The following is a 24,600-nucleotide window of genomic DNA, read 5'->3' as shown; positions in this document are numbered from 1 at the left end:
GGGCAGATCACTTGAGGTCAGTAGTTTGAGACCAGCCTGGCCAACATGGCAAAACCCCGTCTCTACTAAAAATACAAAAATTAGCCAGGCACAGTGGTGTGCACCTGTAATCCCAGCTACTTGGGAGGCTGAGGCAGGAGAATTGCCTGAACCCAGGAGGTGGAGGTTGCAGTGAGCCGAGATGGTGCCACTGCACTCCAGCCTGGGTGACACAGCAAGACTCCATCTCAAAAATAAAAACAAAAACAAAAACAAACCAGTAATCTGGCACTGATCATGTAGAACACTGAATACAATACTGTATATATTCCCCCATGCCCCCAAAGCAGCAGTGATGTTCTATTTGCCATATACATCACACCTGACCTACCTACTCTGCTCACCTCTGGGGTTCTGTTGAGGTTATGATTTTTATGTTTTAAATGTATATCTGTCTTCACAACTATTGAAGCATAATTAAACTTTTGAAAAAATGTACTTACCAATGAAACAGAACAGGATATTTTAAAAGTTAAAATGACACTCCAGCCTGGGCGACAAGAACGAAACTCCGTCTCCAAAAAAAAAAAGTTAAAACAAAATAAGTAAAAGGAAAAACTTTAGAACTTTCAGAAGAAAATATAGAGGTATCTTTATGCTTTTGGGAGTAGAGATGGATTTCATGAGCTAGACCCATAAGAAAATGCTGCAACTGACTATATTACATTAAATAATTATTTTTATTATAAATACCATAAAAGGAGACAAAAATGACAATTCACAAAGCGGGTGAAAATATTTGCAATATTTATCACTTAAAAAGTCATCTCTATAAATTATATAATACCTGAAAATCAAAAAGAAAGGGACAACATACATAATTTTTGGAAAAAATAACCAAAACAGGAAAAGGAGTTGCATAAAGTAGGAAAAAAAGGTGCCAATATATACCTGAAATAATGCTGGAACTACTACTAATTAGAGAACTGTAAATAAAATCTACAAAGTAGTATTTTAGCATGTTCAAAAGTCAGCCATAAAAATAATAAGTTTTAAGATGTCATGTACACACGTTGACATGTATAGATTAAAGGAAACTGCTATAGACTCTTCATAAAAATGTAATTTGCACAAACAGCAAACAAATTGGAATTATCTTGTAAAGCTTAAAATTCACACACGTTGAGGAATCTTACTCTCAGGTGAATATCTCGAAAAATGTGTGTCTGTTTGCAAGTGACGTGTACACAAATGGTCAGGAGACCATTTGTATAATAATCAAAACCTGAAAACAACCCAAATGGTGATCAATCAGAGAATACATAAATACATTGTAGTATATGCACACAATGAATTTTATTACCACAGTAATATTAATGGAGCTCATGCATCAATCTAGATAAATGTTAGAAGCACAATGAAAATCACAAATCATAAAATTGTATACAATTTTAAAATGGTAAGCTGAAGTAAATTTTCCAAAATAAGGTCCATAGATTCATCTATAAAGTGAAGATATATACAAAATTTTGGATAGTCATTATTTTAACAATAAGAGGCATGGCTAGAGCCATGTAAGTTTAGAAACTTACATGCTATTGTTGCATAGGAATGCTACTGATTTTTGCACATTGATTTTGCATCCTGACACTTTGATGAAGTTGTTTATCAGATCAAGGAGTTCTTGGGCAGAGACTATGGGACTTTCAAGGTATAGAATTATATCATTGGTAAAAAGTGATAGTACGACTTTTTCTCTTCCTATTTGGATGGCTTTTATTTCTTTCTCTTGCCTGAATGCTCTGACCTGGACATCCAGTATTATGGTAAATAGGAGTGGTAAGATTGGGCATCCTTGTCTTGTTCCGGTTTTCATGGGGAGTGCTTCCAGCCTTTGCCCATTTAGTACAATGTTTGCTGTAGGCTTGTCATAGACGGTTCTTATTATTTTAGAGTATGTTTCTTCAATGCCCAGTTTGTTGAGGGTTGTTAGCATGAAGAGATGTTAAATTTTGTCAAAAGTCTTTACTGCATCTGTGGAGATAATAGTGTGATTTTTGTTTTTTTAGTACTGCTTATGTGGTGAATATCATTTATTGGTTTGTACATGTTGAACAAACCATGCATCCTAGGGATAAAGCTTACTTGATTATGGTGGATTAGCTTTTTGACGTGCTGCTGGATTTGGTTTGCTAGTATTCTGCTGAGGATTTTTGCATCAATATTCATCAAGGATATTTGCCTGAAGTTTTCTTTTTTTGTTGTGTCTCTACCAGGTTTTGGTATCAGGATGATGCTGGTCTCAAAGAATGAGTTAAGGAGGAGTATCTCATTCTCAATTTTTTGGAATAGTTTTAGTAGAAATGGTACCAGTTTATTTATACACACACAAACACACACACACACACATATACACACATCTTGTAGAATTATGCTGTGAATCCATCTGGTCCTGAACATTTTCTTGTTGATAGGCTTTTTACTACTGATTCAATTTTGGAAATAATTATTGGTTTGCTCAGAGATTCAATTATTTCCTGCTTCAATCTTGAGAAGTTATAGGGTTCCAGGAATTTATCCATTTCTTCTAAGTTTTCTAGCTTGTGTGCATAGAGGTGTTCACAGTAGTGTCAGGGTTTTGTGGGTTTTGTTTTTGTTTTGTATTTCTGTGGGGTCAGTGATAATGTCCCCTTTGTCATTTCTGACTGCATTTGTTTTAATATTTCTCTATCTATTTACTAGTCTAGCTAGCAGCCTATTTTATTAATTCTTTCAAAGGACCAACTCCTAGATTCATTGATTTGTTGGTATGGTTTTTGTGTCTTAATTTTCTTCAGTTCAGCTCTGATTTTGAGTATTTCTGGTCTTCTGTTAGCTTTGGGGTTGGTTTGCTCTCATTTCTCTAGTTCCTCAAATGGGATGTTCGGTTGCTAATCTGATCTCTTTCTAACTTTTTGATGTGGGCATTTAGTGTCATAAACTTCCTTCTCAACACTGCTTAACTGGGTCCCAGGGATTCTGGTATGTTGTACCTTTGCGTTAGTTTCAAAGAACTTCTTGGTTTCTGCCTTAATTTCATTATTTATCCAAAAGTCATTCAGGAGCATGTTGTTTAATTTCCATGTAACTGTGTATTTACTGATTTTTTTTTTCAGTCTTGACTTCTATTTTTATTGCACTGTGATCCAAGAGTCTGTTTGGTATAATTTCAGTTTTTTTGCATTTGCTGAATATTGTTTTATGCCCAATTATGTGGTCGATTTTTAAGTATGTGCCACGTGGCAATGAGAAGAATGTATATCCTGGTTTCGGCTGGAGAGTTCTGTAAAGGTATATCAGATCCATTTTGTCCATTGTTGAGTTTAGGTCTTGAATATCTTTGTTAATTTTTTGCTTCTATGATCTGTCTAATACTGTCAGTAGAATGTTGAAGTCTCTCACTATTATTGTGTCATAGTCTAAGTTTGTAGGTCTCTAAGAACTTGCTTTATGAATCTGGGTGCCACTGTTTTGGGTGCATATATATTTAGGATCGTTAGGCCTTCTTGTTGAATTGAACCCTTTAGCGCTATGTAATACTCTCCTTTGTCTTTTTTGATCTTTGTGGGTTTAGAGTCTGTTTTATCTGAAATTAGGATTGCAACCCCTGCTTTTTTCTGTTTCCCATTTTCATTCCCCCCAGCAAAGCTTTTGGACCGGAAAACTGACCTAATTTCTGACTGTTCCCTCCCAGTGTCATTTGTCCACATTATGCCATGCTGTCTGGCAGCTGTGTTTCCATACAGCTCTTATGGAAATTACATTTAGTTTTTTAAAATATAAAATAGAACAGAAAATATAAGTGAGGCTAGAGCTGCATTTGAGTAAATGTTTTTATCTGCACAATTCATATTACAGTGCAGGAAAATTCAATGGCCTATCACATAATAAAGTTAACAAATTTAACTGAATCATCCAGATAATTCTGGGTAAGGTATTTGTCTCTCCTCTTATCTTCAAATGCTACTAAAAAGTAGAAATAACTATTATACTTTTAACTAATAAATTTAAAAATTATAAATGACTGAAATTAGGGTAAAAGGAACTTTTGCATCTCACATGTAATGATCTGGGAGGATAGTACAATGTATGTATCACAATGAAGGGCATTCTGTGCAAAAATTAAGAGAAATGAATGGGAGAGTCTACCATCCCCACTTTCTTTCAGGGGGAATACATAATGAGCTAAATAAATCTTAAGAGATCATATACAATCTTAATATCACAGATTGGATGGAATGATAAGGTGACCAAGGTGTTGCTGTGTGCTGTGTGTGAAAATCTGCACTTTATTATCAAACGTCAATTGATGTACATGGTGCAAAAGGAGGTGTGATTTTTCTTCCATTAGAGCAACTTAATTATGCTCATTTTTTAAAAGGTATATATGTACTTTCAATACAATATTATCTGGGAGAAGCTATTCATTCAGATCTTTGTATTACTATAATATTATAATTATAACTAATTATAATGATAACCTTTCCACATCTAGAATTATTAGTTTACTTAAAATCTTAATATATGTACATTTTTCCTGTGATGAGGCCACAAAAGATAATAAATGAGAAAGAATTATGCTGAGCATAGAGCTGGAATCCTGGTGAGTACCATAAAATGTAGTTTTTCTTAAAAGAAGAATCAGTCTAAACAAAGAAATTACCCCACCTCCAAGGAAAAGGGCCTTCAAATTGCCTATCCAGCAGCATTGCATAATTGCTATGAATCTCTCATTCTCCTTTATTCTGAATGGGAAATTTTTATTGTCAGATTTTGTTCCAGCCCCATTATTTTATATTTGGTGGGGTAGCAAATAAACTGTTTTGTAATTTCATGCAACCCTGGGCCATAAAAAAATACCCAACTGATAAAATAACTGTGGTTCACTGGGTTTCACATAGAAAAAATATATATTGTCCTAGATTCTAGTTTCACAGATTTATCTTTTAAAGTTATTCCTAAAAGAATATATATAAATTTTGTGCAATTTCCTGTACCTGTGTTATACTCCTCAATGAAAGCTGAAATTTTCAAAAGAGGAAAACAGAAAAAACTGGAATTAGAAATAAGTTAACATATATCTACAAAAATGATGCCAGTAGATCTACAGAATTATTTTAAATCTATATGCAGTGTTCAGAGGTTTTACCAAAGCCACAAGAAAACAGGAATTGTTACAGTAAAATAATACAAAATAATACGGCAGGCAAATACTAATTTAAAAAGAGCTACTTTGGTTATATTAAAATCAGATAAAATAAATTTCAAGGCACAGTGAACAAGAGATGATGGGGTTCAATTTGTCAGGAAGATATTAATATAATAGTTCTAACCTGACAGAACTGTATGATATACATTCATGCATGTACATACATACCTATATCTATGTTTATATCGATATATAGTTATAAATATATACAGATGACCTCTACTTAACTATGGTTCAACTTATGATTTTTTGACTTTGTGATGGGTTTATTGGGGTGTGACCTCATTGTAAGTCAAGGAACAGCTGAACTTACGATAATTCAACTTATTTTTTTCTTTTTACTAACAATGTGTTTACTGGGGTATTAAACACATTGTGATTTCCAACATTTTTGAGTTATTATGAGTTTATCAGGACATAAATCTATCATAAATCAAGGAGCATCTGTATATGTGCAAAATATGCTGAAAGTTACCACATCAGTGAGGATTTAAAAACATATCTTTCAGTAATTGACGGGTGAAACAGGTGAAAATTATGATTAAGAATATTTGGGTAACATATAGTAAGAATGATCAAATGAGTATACATAGAACACTATACCAAAGAACTGACGAATACACAGTTTCAAGAAACAGGAAACATTCGTGAAAATCAACAATATAATAGGAAATAGAGCAATTCTCAGTGGTTTTCCAATATTAATTTCATACACATAATAATCTCTAACTGCAATGTTATTAATTTTTAAATAATACAAAGATAACTCACAATACCATAAGCTTGGAAATTTAAAAACACTTTTCTACATAAATTAATGCTAAATAAAAAATCTCAGTGGGGAATAAGTGATCTTTAGAATTGAAGAAAATAAAATAATATTACATATCAATAATCATGAGATGCATTTAATGCAAAAAATGAAATATTTCTGATATTACAAGCTTAAATTTGAATAATTCTTACAGATTATTTTTAACTGAAGTCAATCCTGAAATTTTAAATGGAAGTATAGTCAAGGAACCAAAGGCCAAAGAGCCAAGTATAACCCAGAATAAATAAGATATGAAAATTTGCTATAGCAGTGATTAAAATTTACTATCAAACAAGTGCAATTAACACTACATGGTGTGAGTGCAGGGATTGAAAGCTAATAACACGTTAGGGAGTCAAGAAATAGACCTGCAAAAATATGAACATTAGATATTTTATAGAGGTAAAGGTATACACTAGTCAGTCAGTGGCCCTGCGATAAGTATACAGAAACTATAAAGCAAGCAAAATAGTGTATCCATCATGACATATGCAAAAGTTAATTTCCAGTATATCAGAGACTTAAATATGAAAGGCAAATTTAAAAAATTTTTTAAGGAATATAAATGGAGGTATTTTTCTGATCTATAGATAATTTTTAAGAGAAATAACATACTTAAGTAAAAGAAACTAGTAAGTATTGATAATCTATTTTGAATTGTGGACTTTTCATCATCAAAAGATGCCATAAAAAGAATTTTCACTCTGAGAGCAGATCTTTGCAACATAGAAAAACAGTGTAAGATTAATGTCCATAATATATTAAGAAATTCATATAAACCAAAATGTCAAACCACCCAATTAAACTGTAGGCAAAAGATGCAAACAGGTATTTCATGGAAGAGAAAATCTGAATAGCAATAATACGTAAAGGTGATCATCTTGTAACCGACGCAGTCATTCCATTTCGGAAACAAATAACTATTCTTTCTCGTACAATACCTAACTGTGTACTCGCTTAAGAATTCCAGGAACTAACCCCAAGATAAAACCAAGGCTGTGAAATGTTCTTAACGGAAAAAAAAATGCTGAGCAGTTAATCTTCAATCTTATTAGAGGTTGGATGATGCCAGCTACACCTCTTGATGCCCATTCCTCATGATAGTCATTGGAAAAAGACATTCTGAAATGCATAGCTAACTCCTGCACATAGTTTCCCAAGCCCTTTCCCCTTTAAAACCTCTTTGTCCGGGCTGAGAAACATGAGATGGTCTTTGCTATGCAAGTCCACCATCTCCTTGGATTGTCAGCTCCTGAATAAACCTGCTTTTTTCTTCCACCAATGCTTGCCTCTCAAGTTTTGGCTTTCATTTGGCAAACAACTGAACCTGAGTTCAGTTACAATCTCATTACTAATCAGGAAATTAAAACCACTGTATAATACATTTACAATCTGATTTAAAGTATTACTCAATCATGTGAAGCCAAGGGAGCCATGGAAATGTAAAATGTTACAACTGTTCTAAAAAGCAAGTTAGAAATATCTTGGCAAAGCAGAATTTCCAAACAGCTGATGCTTAAACAACTCCATATCCAAATATGTACATTAAAGAATAAATATTCAAACTGATGTATGCTATAATGTACCTCAGGGGTAAACTCAGACAGATCTTCAGTTTCTATACCTATTTCCTCCAAATATCGACCTCACTGAGAAGTCCCTGTTTCTGCTTTTCCAAGTCCTCAGTCATAGTTGCCAATCTCCAGTTTAAAAAAATAAAGGCAGCCATTTCTCCTGTCTGGAACATTACAATAGTACATTAGAATATACCAACCTGTAGAGCATCCTACAAGGAAACAGTATGAGCATACAAAGTTTCTGAGGAAGATTTTTATTGTGAAAGCAAACTAAAAAGATGTGTAAAAAATATTGTCTTTATTTCACCTAAGTAAAAAACTACTATCAAAAATTTTTGTCTGTTTCAATCAATCACTCTATCAATCATCTATTTATCTGCATACTGTATCAACCTAGGAATCTTTAAAAATGAGATGTTTAATGGGCATCTTAAGCTTTATTGGAGTTCAAAAGTGAAATTATTCTTATTGGTAATGCAAGTAATTTTTGGCTGATTCTCAGCGTGAGAAATGTTTTGCCAATTAGAGTATACAGTAGACATTTTCCCAAATTGTATGAGATAAAGCTATAGCTTTAAGGGTTTGAGAAAAACACATTTTTAAGACACATTTATAGTATGCTAGAAATTAAATATTTTTGCAATTCTTTTACATAAAAATATTTAGACACCAACCCAAACATGTGTGAAGTGGACATAGTTTTTCTCAGTTGTATTAAAGAAAAAAGTTTAAAGATTGCTGCTGAAGAGATACTCCCATGTTCAATAGAAAATGTGCACATAATATTCATAGCATCATTATTTGTAACAGCAAAAAAAAATAGAAACAACCAAAATAACCACTAGCCAGGGGATACATCTATATAATTGTGCTATTTTCATATGGTAGAGAACCGCAGAGCAGTGAAAATAAATAACCTACATATATATCAAGAATATGGATGAATGTATCTTGTAGATATTGTTGAGTAAACTGATAACAAAATCAAGAGTGTTATATATGCTGATTCCAGGAAAGTTGCTCTTTCCAGGGGTGTTGAGGGGAATGAGATTCATGAAAGCAAATGAAACGTTTTAAGACTATGAATAATCACCTATTTTTAAAAAAATAGTATGATTATTAAATGGTTGTAGGTTTTATGATCCTTTTAAATGGTTAAAAGCTACATATGATTTTATGTGTCACACACATATCAACACACACACATACATATATGATATACCACACACAGACACACACACAGACACACACAGAGCCATATATAAAGATAAAACTTTCTACCAGAAAAGTAACCTCTGAAAATTTTAAAGATATTTGAAAGTATTATGTACATATATACTATGGTCAATATGGAAAGGCATTCTGTTATTTTAAATCTGAAGGCATAGCCTAAATCATGTTTTTATTTTATTTAATTCAGAAAAAGCAACTAGTTTTTGAAATTGCTATATTTGGTTTGATGCTAAAAAAATAAGTGGGAACAGATGCAAGTAGTGTCTGTGGTGAAATCACTCAGAAAGAGTGAGCAAAATATGTTTAACATTCTTCTGAGAAAGGCAATGCCAAAATAATTCTGTCACATGGCTCCGAATTTTTAAAGATAGTAAAATATGACTATTCATTAGGAAGAATAGGGTTTCTAAATCTGGACATTATTGGCATTTTGAGTTAGATAATTATTTGTGGTGGGGGGCTGCCCTATGCATTGTAGGACCTTTCACAGCATCCATGGCATCTGCTTACTAACACAATCCATACAGTTTTGACCATTGAATATGTCTCCATAAATAACATGTCTTCTGGAGAATAGGGGTGTGTAAAATCACCATAGTTAAAAACCCCTGATCTAGTGTTAGGGAAATAATGGGATACACACACACACACACACATATATACATATTTATATTTATATTCAATATAAATATTCTGAATATAAATATACATATTTTTAATATATTCCAATTAATATATCCAATTGAATATAAATATACATCGAATTACCATTGTTTATGACTGCTGTTGAGAATGCCACTGGGAATCATGCTTTTGAAGGTCATGTAGGCAACATGTAACAACAGTCTTAATCTATATCTCTTGTTCCAGAAATTCAACTTTCGGAAAGGAAGAAATAATAAATGATTAATAGCAAATGTTGAGGTTAATCTAAATTTCCATAATAGAAAAACCGTTAAACTGATCATTGGTAAAGACAAACAGTGGAAAACTAAACAATATTTCAGCTAATTACATTTAAAGACATGAAAATAACATATAATGTACAAAAGTCTCTTTTGCCATGTTAGGTGACATATTCATAGGTTTTGGGGATTAGATTGTGGGCATCTTTTGAGAGCATTATTCTGTCTACTACACAAACCCAGAACTCGTCACCGTCCTACAAGGTAAAAACTTTAACATTAAAGCAAATATTACAATTCAACTTCGGCTCTTTGAGGCAGAGACCAGAACTAAATGCTTGTTTAATAAAAAGTGCACCCAGATGTGATTTTGTTAAAAGTAATTAAAATGACAGAAAACACACCTTACAAAATATAAACAGAAAATAAAACCTAAAAGAAGATAGCAAAAACACCAGAAAGTATAATGGCTATTTGTCATGCTTATAAATCAATAATAGAAGTTTTGTATCATTAGTATTGCTTTAAGAGTAGTTATGCAAAATTATTTGTTATAAATGGAGCTCTTCTGTATAACTTTCGTTGTCTTTTAACAGAGCATCCACATTTGCTTTTTGCTTTGTTATACTACTTCAATAGTGTCTCCAGATAGCCCTAAGAAAAATGGTTGTTGGCTGGGCACGGTGGCTCACACCTGTAATCCCAGCACTTTGGGAGGCCGAGGGGGGTGGATCACGAGGTCAGTAGATCGAGACCATCCTGGCTAACATGGTGAAACCCCACCTCTACTAAAAACACACAAAATTAGCTGGGTGTGGTGGCAGGTGCCTGCAGTTCCAGCTACTCGGGAGGTTGAGGCAGGAGAATGGCGTGAACCTGGGAGTTGGGGCTTGCAGTGAGCCAAGACCATGCCACTCGCCACTGCACTCCAGTCTGGGAGACAGAGCAAGACTCTGTCAAAAAAAAAAAAAAGAAAGAAAGAAAGATAAAAGAAAAATGATTGTCAACTCCAAGTTCCAAGATTCCAGGATATCATATAATGTATCAATAAAATGCTACAATCAAATGAATAACAGGTTTAACCAATATTTCCTTCTGATAAATTACTAACAGATTTTCTTAAATTGTGTTCCTTATTTTTAAAATCATTAGGTAAAAATATAAAGTAAAATTTTTTTGTTACTTTATTTTTTTTACTTTATACAGTTGGCGGGCGCCTGTAGCCCCAGCTACTAGGGAGGCTGAGGCAGGAGAATGGCGTGAACCTGGGAGGCGGAGCTTGCAGTGAACCTAGATCGTGCCACTGCACTCCAGCCTTGGCAACAGAGCGAGACTCCGTCTCAAAAAAATAAATAAATAAATAAATAAAAATTAAAAAATATATATATATAGTACTTTTGCTTTCAATGTCAAATTGGTAAGTTTAATAAATAATTTTACATTATCCTTGAGTGTGAATTTAAGAACATATTATTTCACACAAATATTACCTTTATGACACTAAGAGAATTATGATAGTTATATTACATATGCATTAAACCTTTTCTACTAGGTCAGTCTGAGAGTCCATAACAAACATAAGCTATTCCTGATTATCCTGCTAGCATGACCTTCTTTTTCATAATTTTTTAAAGTTGCAGCCTATTAAATGGGATGCATTTAATAAACAGATTTCCAAAAAGTTATTTCTGAGTAGCATGTTGAAATAGCTAAAGTGAACTTTAAATTTTCTGAAATTCTATACCACTTTGAATTATTTTGTTTTCTAACTGTGAAAGTGATCTGGATCAGGTTAAATAGATAAATGGATGATAAAACAAGATACAATGATCTTTTGCCTACAAGAAAAACATTTCACCTGTTAATGGTACACATACACTGAAAACAGAGATGGAAAAAGATACTCTATGCCCACGGACCAAAAAAGAGCAGGAGTAGTTATATTAGACAAAACAGATTTCAAGACAAAAACTTTAAGAAGAGACATGAAAGTCATTATATAATTATAAGGGGGTTAATTCAGCTAAAGGAAATGACAATTGTAAATCCATCCAACACTGCAGCACCCAGATATATAATGCAAACATTATTAGAGCTAAAGGGGGAGATATACCTCAATAAAATATTAGCTGGAGACTTCAACACCACCCCTCTTTCAACATTGGACAGCTCTCCCAGACAGAAAATCAACAAAGAAACATCACATTTAATCTACAACATAGGCCAAATAGACCTAATAGATATTTAAAGAGTATTTCATCTAATGATTGCAGAATACACATTATTCTACTCAGCATATGGCTCATTCTCAAAGATAGATTATATGTTAGGTCACAAAAGAAGTCTTAAAACATTCAAAAATTTAAAATACTATCATGCATCTTCTCTGACCACAATAGAATACAGCTAGAAATTAACAAGAGGAATTTTGAAACTATACAAATAATGGAAATTAAATTGACCAGTGGGTCAATGAAGAAATTAAGAAGGAAATTGTTAAGTTTCTTAAAACAAATCATAATTGAAATACAACATCTCAAAAACTGTAGGATATAGCAAAAGCAGTGCTAAGTTGGAAATTTATAGCTACAAGAGTCCACATAAAAAATTTCAAATACATAACATAATGATGCATCTTAAAGAATTAGAAAAGCAAGATCAAACTGAACCCCACATTAGTAGAAGATAAGAAATAATAGAGACCAGAGCAGAAATAAATAAAATTTAAATGCATACAACAATATCAAAGGTCAATGAAAGAAAAAGTTGATATTTAAAAAAGATAAAATTGACAAAACCTTACCTAGCCTAACTAAGAAAAAATGGAGAAAACCCAAAAACAAAAATCAGAGATGAAAAAGGAGACATTACAATTGATAACACAGAAATTCAAAGAATCATTAGTGGCAATGATGAACAAATCTATTTTAATGAATTGGAAAATCTAGAGGAAATTGATAAACTCCTATACATATATAACCTATCAAGTTTGAACCACGAAGAAAGCCAAAACCTGAACAGACCAATAATGAGTAACAAGATCAACGCCATAATAAAAAGGCTCCTAGAAAAACAAACAAACAAACAAACAAAAACCAAACGCACGCCCAGGACCTGATGGCTTCACTGCTGAATTATTCCAAACATTTAAATAAAAACTAATACAAATCCTACTCAAAATATTCAAAAAATACAGGAGGAGGGAATACTTCCAAACTCATTCTATTAGGCCAATATTACACTGATACCAAAACCAGACAAAGAAACATCAAAATAAAGAAAACAGAGGCCAATATCTAAGATGAATAATGACGCAAAAATTCTCAAGTAAATACTGGCAAGCCAAATCCAACAACATGTTAAAAAAAATCACTCATCATGACCAAGTGGGATTTATCCCAGGGATGCAAGGATAGTTCAACACACACAGATCAATCAATATGATACATCTTATGAACAGAATGAAGAACAAAAACCATATGATCATTTCAATTGATACTGGAAAGCATTGGATAAAATTCAACATCTCTTTATGTAAAAACACTCAAAAACTGGATATAGAAGGAACATACCTCAAAATAAAGCCACAGGTGACACATCCACAGCTACTATCTCGCTAAATGGAGAAAACCTGAGAGCTTTTTCTCTAAAACCTGGACAGCGATGTTCAGTTTCACCACTGTTGTTCAATATAGTAATAATGGAAGTCCTAGCTAGAGTAGTCAGACAAAATAAAGAAGTAAAGGGCATTTAAATTGCAAGGGAAGAAGTCAAAGTAACCTTGTTTGCAGATGCTATAATCTTATATTTGGAAAAACCTAAAGATTCCACAAGAAAACTAGTAGAACTGATAAACAAATTCAGTAAAGTTTCAGGATATGAAATCAACATAAAAATCATTCTCGTTTCTATATGCCAACATGAACAATGTGAAAGAGAAATTTAAAAACTAATCTCATTTATAATAGCCACACATAAAATTAAATACCTAGGAATTTACTTAACCAAAGAAGTGAAATATGTCTATATTGAAAACTAGAAGATACGGAAAAAATAAATTGAAGAGGGAACAAAAAAATGGAAATATATTCCATGTTCATGGACTGAAGGAATCAATATTGTTAAAATGTCCATAAGACCAAAAACGGGTCTAGAGATTCAGTGCAATCCTTATCAAAATACCAACGGCATTCTTCACAGGAATAGCAAAAAAAATCCTCAAAATTATATAGAACCACTAAAGACCCAGAATAGCCAAAGCTATCCTGAGCGAAACAACAACAACCACCGCCAAAAAAAAAAAAGCCCTAGAGAAATCACATTACCTGAATTTAAATTAAATAACATTACCTGAGTTATAGTAACCAAACAATATAGTAGTACTGGCAAAGAAATAGACATACAGACCAATGAAATAGAATAAAAAACCCAGAAACAAATCCTCACACTTACAGTGATCTCATTATCAATGAAGATTCCAAGAGTATACATCAACGAAAAGGTGTCTTCAATAAATGTTTCTGGGAAAACTGGATATCTGTATGCAGAAGAATGAAACTAGACCTGTATGTCTTGCAGTATACAAAAATCAAGTCAAAATGGATTAAAAACTTAAATATAAGACCTCATACTATGAAACTCCTAAAATAAAACATTGATGAAACTCTCTAGGATATTGCTCTAGGCAAGAAATTTTTAAGTAATACCCCACCAAGCACAGGCAATGAAAGCAAAATTGGAGAAATGGGATCACCTTAAGTTAAAAATCTTCTGCATAGCAAAGAAAACAATCAACAAAGTGAAGAGACAACCCACAGAAGGGGCAAAAATATTTGCAAACTACCCAAATGGCCAGTCAAACACCTCTATAGGAAAATAATAATAATCTGATTTAAAGATGGGCAAAATATTTGAATAGACATTTCTCAAAGGAAGACATACAGATATTTAAAAGCAAACAGGCATATGAAAATGTGCTCAACAACATTGAACATTAAATAAATGCCAATCGAAACTACAATGAGATATTATCTCACTCCAGTTAAAATGGCTTTTATCAAAAAGACAGGCAGTAATATATGTTGGCAAGGCTGTAGAGAAAAGGAACTGTTGTACATTGTTGGTGAGAATTTACATTAGTATATCCACTATGGAGAACAGTTTGAGGTTCCTCAAACTAAAATTGAGCTACCATATAATTCAGCAATCCCACTGCCTGGTATATACCCCAAAGAAAAGAAATAATTATATCAAAGGAATAGCTGCACTCCCATGTTTATTGCAGCACTGTTTGTGATAGCTGTGATTTGGAAGCAACCTAAGTGCCCATCAACAGATGAATGCATTAATAAAATGCAGTATTTGTACACAATGTAGTAGTATTCAGACATTCATCATTCACCCATGATAAACTCCTATGTTTTGTGTTTTTTAAAGAGATGGGGTCTCACTATGTTACCCTGGCACTATAGTGTGAAGTTGGATGTTATGATGCTTCCAGCTTTTTTCTTTTTGCTTAGGATTGCTTTGGATGTTTGTTATATTTTTGTTCCATGTGAATTTTAGAAAAGATTTTTCTAATTATGTGAAGAATGTCACTAATAATTTGATAGGAGTAGCAGTGAATCTGTAAATTGCTCGGGTCATTGCTGTGGCCATTTTAAAAATATTGATTCTTCCTATCCCTGAGCTTGGAGTGTTTTTCCATTTGTTTGTGTCGTCTTTGATTTTTTTGAGCAGCATTTTGTAATTCTTGTTGAAAAGATCTTTAACTTCTCAGGTTAGCTGTTTTCCTAGGTATTTTTGTGTATATGTATGTGATTATTGGGAATGGAATTGTATTTTTTATTTGGCTCTCAGCTTGGATATTATTGGTGAATAGAAATACTACTGATGTTTGTACACTGATGTTGATTCTTGAAACATTGCTGAAGTCATTCAACAGATCTAGAAGCCTTTGGACAGAAACTAGAGGATTTTCTGGGTATAGAATTATAATGTCTTTGAAGAGAGTTTGACTCCCTGTCTTTTTATTTGACTGTCTTTTTTCTTTGTCTTGCCTGATTGCTCTGGATAGGACTTCCAGTAATATGCTGAATAGGTGTGGTGAGAGTGGGCATCTTTGTCTTGTTCCAGTTTTCAAGGGAAATTCTTCCAGCTTTTGCTTATTAAGTATGATGTCAGCTGTGCAGAAGCTATTTAGTTTAATTAGGTCCCAATTGTCCATTTTTCTTTCTGTTGCAATTGCTTTTGGCATCATTGTCATAAAATCTTTGTCAAAGCTTATGTCTAGAATGGATTTTCCTGGGTTTTCTTCAAAGGTTTTTATAATTTTAGGTTTTACATTTATGCCTTTAATAAATCTTGATTTGATTTTTGTATATGGTGTAAGAAAGTGTTTCAGTTTCAATCATCTGCATATGACCAGCCAGCTATCCCAGCTCCATTTATTAAATAGGGAGGCCTTTTCCCATTGCCTTTTTTTGTTGACATTTTCAAAGAACAGATGGTTGTAGGCATGTGGCTTTATTTCTGGGCTCTTTATTCTGTTCCGTTGATCTGTGTGTCTGTTTTTGTACCACTTCCATGCTATTTTGGTTACTGTAGCCTTGTAGTATAGTTTGAAGTTCAGTAATGTAATGCTTCCAGCTTTAATGGTTTTTGTTTGTTTGTTTGTTTGTTTTGTTTTTCTTAGAATGTCTTTGGCTATTCTGGCTCTGTTTTGGTTCTATATATTTTTTATTTTATTTTTTTATAATTCTGTGAAGAATGTCATTGGTACTCTGATAGAAATGGCATTGAATCTGTAAATTGCTTTGGGCAGTATGGCCATTTTTATGATATTGATTCATCCTATCCATGAGCATGGAATATTTTTCCATTTGTTTTTTGTCATTTCTGATTTCTTTCTTTCCTTCCTGCCTTCCTGCTTTCTTTCTTTCTTTCTGTCTTTCTGTCTTTCCTTCTTTCATCATCTTCTTCTGTTTTTTTTTTTTTTTTTTTTTTTTTTGACAGGGTTTTACTCTGTCATCGAGGCTGGAGTGCAGTGCTGCGATCTCAGCTCACTGCAACTTCCACCTCCCTGGCTCAAGGGATCCTCCCATCTTAGCTTGCTGAGTAGCTGGGAACACAGTTGCGTGCCACCACGCCTGCCTCGCTAATTGCATTTTTTGTAGAGACGGGATTTTGCCATGTTGCCTAGGCTGATCTCGAACTCCTGGGTTTAAGCGATATGTCTGCCTCGGACTTCCAAAGTGCTGGGATTACAGGCATGAGCCACTGTGCCCTGATTTTTTGAAGCACTGTTTGGTAGTTCTCCTTGAAGTGGTCTTTCACCTCCCTGGTTAGCTGTATGCCTAGGTATCAATATTTTATTCTTTTTGTGGCCATTTTGTAAAGAATTGTGTTCTTGATTTGACACTCAGCTTGGATGTTGCTGGTGTATAAAATGGTACTTATTTTTGCAGATTGATTTTTAGGCAGGAGAATAGGGCTTGGAGGCAGGTAACGTAAGGCCAATTCGTGCTGAGTCACAGAAAAACATCAAGCTCTGCGGGCAAGGAATCTAAGGGCAATTCACTCTGACTTTTCAAAGCTGGATCAAAAGGAAAACACCTGGGTCTGGGGGCAGGTAACCTAAGGCCAATTAACACAAAATTCCTAAAGCTAAACCAAAAGGAAAAACCCCATCTCCCACAGGGAGTAACAAAGGATCAAAGGCTACTCTCCCAACAACCCTCCCTCCCCCTTCCACCATCTCAGATGGAAAGGGAGAGTACCTTGGATTAGCCACAGGCCAAGCAGGGACCATCCCTTTATCTGCATTGGGCACCAATTCACCTCAGCCTTTAATTAGCCACAGACCAAATCCTTCATCCAGATAAGGGGTAGCCCAAGAACCTCAAACAGAGTTCTTAAAGCCCAGAAACTTTTGTAACTGGGCCATGGGGCCGCTTGCTGGGACCCACTCCCTCCATGCAGAGTGCTTTCTCGCTTTAATAAATTCCTGCTTTCACTGCTTTGTTCTTGCATTTCATTTCTCTGCTACTTCGTGCGTTTTGTTCAATTCTTTGTTTAAAACGCCAAGGACCTAAAGAGTGTGTAGTCAAGACCCACTACCGGTAATAATTTTGTATCCTGAAACTTTTCTGAAGCTGGTTATCAGATCTAAGAACTTTGGGGCAGAGACTATGAGGTCTTCTAGGTATAAAATCATATCATCTACAAAGAGAGATGGTTTGAATTCCTCTCTTCCTATTTGGTTGCCTTTCATTTCTTTGCTTGATTGCTCTGGTTAGGACATTCAGTACTATGTTCAATAGAATTGTGGAGAGTGGGCACCCTTGTCTTGTTCTGTTTCCCAAGGGGAATGTTTCCAGTTTTTGCCTGTTCCCTAAGATGTTGGCCATGTGTTTGTCATAGATGGCTCTTATTATTTTGAAGTATGTTTCTTCAATGCCTAATTTGGTGAGAGTTTTAAACATGAAAGAATGCTGAATTTTGCTGAAAGCCTTTTCTGCATCTATTGAGACGATCTTTTTTTAAAGTTCTGTTTATGTAATGGATCACATTTATTGATTTGCATGTGTTGAACCAACCTTGCCTCCCAAAGATAAAGTCGACTTGATCATGGTGGATTAGCTTTTAGATGTGCTGCTGGATTCATTTTGCTAGTTTTTTTTTTCTTTCTTTTTTTTTTTTTTTTTGAGCATTTTGGCAGTGTTTGTTGTTGTTGCTGTTGTCGTTGTGTCTCTGCCAGGTTTTGTTATCAGAATAATGCTGACTGCATAGAAGATTAGGCAGGAATCCCTCCTCTTAAGTTTTTGGAACAGTTTCAGTTAGAATGGTACCAACTCTTCTTTATACATCTTGTAGAATTCAGCTTTTAATTAATCTGGTTTTGGGCTTTTTCTGGTTGGTAGGCTTTTTATTACTGATTCAATTTTGGAACTCGTTATTGGTCTGTTCAGCATTTGAATTTCTTCCTAGTTCAATTTTGAGAGGTTGTATGCTTCTTGGAATTTATTCATTTTTTCTAGGTTTTTCTAGTTTGTGTTCACAGAGGTGTTTGTTATAGTCACTGATGGTTTTTGTATTTCCGTGAATGTTGTGATAATGTCCTCTTTGTCATTTTTGGTTGTATTTACTTGGATCTTGTCTTTTTTTTTCTTTTATTATTCTAGCTAGCGGTCTATCAATCTTATTTATTCTTTCAAAAAACAAACCTAGTTTTATAAAAATTTTCTGTATTTTTTGTGTCAATTGTATTCAGGTCTAATTTTGCTTATTTCTTTTGTTTTCTGCTTGCTTCTGAGTTGGTTTATGCTACTTTTCTAGTTCTTCTACACTTGATGTTCAGTTGTTAATAGAGATCTTTATAATAGTTATTTGAACATATTCGTCATGGCTCCTTTAAGTCTTTTTCTGTTATATCTGATAGCTCCTCATTTTTACATACTTTTCCCATTGTTTCCTTTTCTCTGTGTATCGTTCACACATTCCTATTTATTTGCATATCTTGTAGTTTTTTGATAACTGAACATTATATGTCATATATTGTGGCAATTTGGGGTATTAAGTTTTTTTTTTTTGCTGTCTCTGTTTCTGTTGTTGCTTACTTTGTTATTATTATTATTATTTTTAACCTAGCTAGGCCATGTTAGTGAAACTGATTGCTACAGCAGTTTGAAGCCTTTTGTGTTCCTCCTTTGAAGTCACCTACATGGGTGTGTATAATCACCCTGAGATTGTAGTGGCTTCGTCAGAGATCTCTTTCATTATCTCTTTTCATATTTTTTCTGTAAAACTCTCTGCATCATTTGGTATTATTTCCCTCCAGTTCAGCTTCACTAATTATCAGCTGGTTTCTCTATTGTATTCAGCAATACCCTGAGTGAAGTATTGCTCAGCAATTTGATCCAGTTAAGTTGGGTCAAGAATAGTATTTAAGGCCAGTCTTTAAACTTTATTATGACTTTAGGGTCGCTATTCTTAGCTATATTTTTTCATACATTCTGGTAAAGTATCTGGCCTATGTTTCAGATTGCTGATCGTGATTGAGAAGAGCCATTGCTACTGAGAGTATCCTTAATCTTAAACTCCTACATGTTCTATAAAGTCAGATTTTGTAAGAGGAGCTTCCCAGCTCTCTTTCCTTATACTCTTCCCTTCCCTCTGGCTAACTATATGACTAACTACTCTGGGCACTAGGCAGGCCACTAGACTGTGTTCTCTTATGCTTGCCTCTCCTAACATGGAAACTGCTCAATAAATGAGCTAGGGCAAGAGCATTTGGGGGTCCCAGAATTCTCAGCTTACCACACTTGGGTTAGAGCTTCTATCCTCAATGTAGAGACTGGGTGTAGGTACAAGGTCCCACTTCTTGGTCACACTCACTATTAATTTGGCCTCTTTAACGAGGAGTTGGAGGAGATAAAACATGTTGATGACCTACCCCTCTAGGTGAGATACAGTAAATCTTAATTTGGATTTGAGAGTAGAGGGTCCATCTTCTTGGCTATATCCACCCAATATAAAATTTCTGTCCAGATGAGCCCAGGATAGGTGAAGGCAAAGGTCTCAGATACCATGGGGCCTCCGTGCTCTTACTAAGTTTTAATAGATTTTTAAAATAATTTAGTTTTGTTAATTAGGACGATTTCCAGGGACATTAAGTGGTTGTGTTTTTAAATGTTTCTATGCTAGTTAGGCATTTTTCACAAGGGAGTGTCTCTGTGAAACACTACATGTCATCATTCTGAAAGAAAAGCACTCTAGTTGGTTTGTTAAAATGAGCATGTATGCAAGGAAAGAAAATTTATCAGACAATAAACATTATACATAGTTTTAATTGCATTGATAGGAGTGGGAGTTTTGCATTTTCACATCTCACATAATGGATGAACAGAGAACTTTAGTTCTTAGTAAGAAAACAAAAACATTGAACCATGGATAGAACAGTGGGGAGCTCTCTTTTGAACAACTTGTAGGTTGATGAGTAAATCAACACTAGCACTTATGTCTACCCAGAAAATAATCACGAGATTATCAAAACTCATGAGATAAGCCCAGTAGATACATTATAGCTTGTAAACAAATTTCTTTCTAAACACAATAAAAGGAGAAATTTAATTGTTTTGCTCAAGATAAAAACCTAAGTAGGCTGGGCGTGGTGGCTCACGCCTGTAATCCCAGCACTTTGGGAGGCCGAGGTGGGTGGATAACGAGGTCAGGAGATCAAGATGATCCTGGCCCAACATGGTGAAACTCCATCGCTACTAAAAATACAAAAATTAGCCAGTGTGGTGGCATGCACCTGTAGTCCCAGCTACTCAGGAAGTTGAGGCAGGAGAATTGCTTGAACCCGCTGCACTCCAGCTTGGGTGACAGAGGAAGACTTGGTCTCCAAAAAAAAAAAAAAAAAGAAAGAAAGAAAGAAAAAAACCCTAAGTAAAATTGAAGAAATATGCATATTATATTAAAGTATTAGGAAAAGTAAACTAATAGACAATATTCTGAGATCAACTGCAAAATAAAATTTATGAAGAGAAAAGCCCACAATTACAATGAAAAACAAAGAGTAACATAAAAACACTCAACAAAGCAAATAAAAGTAAAATTAATTATTCTTTGAACTGACTTTATACAAATTTGAGTAAAATGATTAATTTATAAGAAAATTATAATTACCAATAAATTGACTCAAGAAGCAATAGAAAAGCTAATCAGATGAGTATTATATACAATATTGAGTACATTTTCAAAGGGTTATACTATGAAATTTTTCTGGCCCAGAAAATTTTGCAGGCAGTTTTTGTAGTATGTTTAAGAACAGATAATTTTGTTGCTATTTAGCTATTCCTAAGTATAGAGAACAAAGAAAAAATTATGCTCTTTTTTCAAGATTCAAGAAGTGAAATATGCTTAGCACACTGGTAGTGTGCTACTTTGTTTATTTTCATTATTACTAAATCATCATAACATTGTAACCAATATCTGACAAACACAGATCTAGGAGAAAATAAGAAAACCAATTCACCTCACTGATAGACACTGACACATACATTTTTGATAATATGTAACTGCATTGCCTCCTGTAATACATGCATAAAAGTTACATCACGATCAATTAAGATTAACCTGGGAATGCAGAGATCATACAGTCATAGTTTTATCTATTTTAGCTAATTCACCATTTTGATAAAAATGAAAATTGATCTTAATAAATGATAAGTAAATTTGATATAATTAACAACTAATTTTTGAATCACAACACTTAAGAAAATAAGCCCCCCAAATTAATCTCTCGGTGCAAATATCAAAGACTAAACTTACAAAATTTGCATTTGATTATATTTAGAGGGTATTATCCAACAAACTAATGTACTTACTGCTTGGAAAAAGCAAGTCTCTGTGATTCTGGAATACCTGTCACTCAACTCTGAGATTACTTTCTTATGTTAAGAAATACTTGTCTATCAACTGTGAGATTACTTTCCTTTGCTTCCTAATCCTATGTATTTTATTTTGGCATTTAAAATTAGTATTCTGTGAAGGGATCCATATTTTTTTTTACTGACAAAGAGGTGCATGGAACCAAAAAAATGAGTAAATATAGCTCCTGTTTGGCAGGCTCCTTTGTATGGCTTTAGCTCTAACAATGTCTCAATATCACCATTTCTTCCTTTGTGTCCCTTGAGAGCTAATGGTTACAAGGACTTCTTTCTGTTGCTAGTTACCAGATGCCTCAATGTGCCTCACTGGTTCTCTTAATCTTGCCATAATTTGCAGAATAGTCCTTTCCTTAAATATTCTTCAATTCCAGGCTTAGCAGGTCTTCTGTTTCCTTTGAAGATAAGTAGCAAATATATTATCCTGCCTTTATGGACAGAATTTTTGCATAGGCAGAATAGGCAAGGGAGTTAGCTTTATAAAGTTTGATGAGAATTGTGTCAATACAGAGCTCCTTTGCTAAATATATATGATGTGCATAATGAAATACTAAAATCCCCTACTAACTTCTTTTAGATATCATACTCTACAGATGTCCCTCATTTTAAAATTCAGATGTTCTCTGGAGGTCTAACATATTCAGTTCCTTAAAAAGAAGTATTATTTTTCTTTATTAACCAGATGTGTTGCTCCTTTGCCTGTGAAGTCCTGAGTACTGAAAGAGGTTCAAGTAATACAGAAAAATGATGTTATTTTAAAAGGCAAACTTCCTCTTCTGTCTACTTTTCCATTTTGTAATGGGCCATCTATGACATCATTTATAAAGAAAATACAAGAAGTAATATTTCTGCATTTTGAGTTTTAGTGAGTAAATCAAAAATTGTACACATTCAAATCCTATACAGTACAAGCATTTATTAATGTGATACTCCTATATTCTTGTTTCTGCTTGTGCTTGGGTGCAGGAGAAATTGCAAAACATTGGGAGTGATGTCTTATTTATGTATTATCCTCTGGAGCATCATCAATGTCTGCTAGAATGACTTATCACAATTGGTCTGTGGTGCCACCCTCTGTCCCTACCTTAACTACTTCATTGCAGCTGAGCTTGTCCTAAATTTTGGACATATGCTAACTTTGACTGCTGACATTTCTGGAATGTGCAGTGGCCTGTATTCATAAGAATCACGGACTTTGAAACTTCCTTGTCATAAGCCCAGGCCTATTTTGGCCATCAGTTCTCTCAACACTCTTACACCTTCCCATTAGGTAGGGCATGCAGAAATTTCTGGTTCTACTCCATGGCTCATTGGGACAATGTGAAACAGAGAAATAAATCATCTTAGATACTCTATTTACCAGAACATAAAATATATTCAATTGTACTTTATTGTACTATCTCATGTTGGCATGTAATACACTGTAATGATGTCTTCCTCCAGAGTTCCAAACAACAAGTGATACAGAAACACATTGTTTTTTTGTTTGTTTTCTTCGCTTACACTCTCAATCTTATAATTCTATCTATCCATATGCCCAGTGCCCAGGGGGTCTAATATTGCCTCCTTTAAATATTTCCATCATCATCTCATGTCCATGTAGTATTCTTTTTGCCTCCCTTCATTGTGGACACTGCCCTTGAATGATACCTTCTGTTTTCAAATACATAAGAGAGAAGGGAGAGTACAGCAGGAGCTGAAAATAGAGAGTTCTGAAGTAATACCTTTTAACTTGCTATTAGGACTCTTAACTTTACATTGTGTGGTATAAAAAGCATTGGAAAGTTTTGAGCAGTGGAGAGGTATGACAAAACATTTTAGAAGAACCAGTATGGCTGCCACGCTGAGAATAGATCATAGTGTGGTGGTGGCCAAAACAGAGACTAATTAGAGGCTATTGCCATAACACAGGTGACAGATACTGGCTTGGAGCAAAGCTGTAGCAGTTGAAGGGGTGAAAAGTGACAAGTTTTAGATGATTTTTTTCCATGGAAGAGATGACAGTGTTTTCTTGTGGGCTGGAAGTAGGGCTTAAGAGAAAGGCTTTAAGAATAATTAAAAAGAGACTGCTGACTCCTTGCCATTTTCTTTCTTAATAACAAATTATCCTTATTATTGGAGGTGGGGATATTTTCAAGTTATAAAAGAAGGAAGAGAAGGAGGACGGGAAGAAGGAAGAGGAGAAAGAGAATTCATTTCTCAGCTTCTCTTTCAAATGAAAGTAGCCAAGAAAATGCAAAGATAAAATTGCCTGGTGGAGATTTTGGGAATGCACTTTAAAATGAGTTGCTTAGCTAGAATGTATACTTTATTGTACTCATCTTTTCTTTTTAAAAACTTTTTTGTTTTTAAAATTTTTGTGTAGGTACATAGTAGAGGTCCATCTTCATGGTGT

The sequence above is a fragment of the Nomascus leucogenys genome, chromosome X (genome assembly GCF_006542625.1).
Source record: "Nomascus leucogenys isolate Asia chromosome X, Asia_NLE_v1, whole genome shotgun sequence".
NCBI lineage: Eukaryota > Metazoa > Chordata > Mammalia > Primates > Hylobatidae > Nomascus > Nomascus leucogenys.
This window is presented reverse-complemented; position numbering follows the sequence as displayed.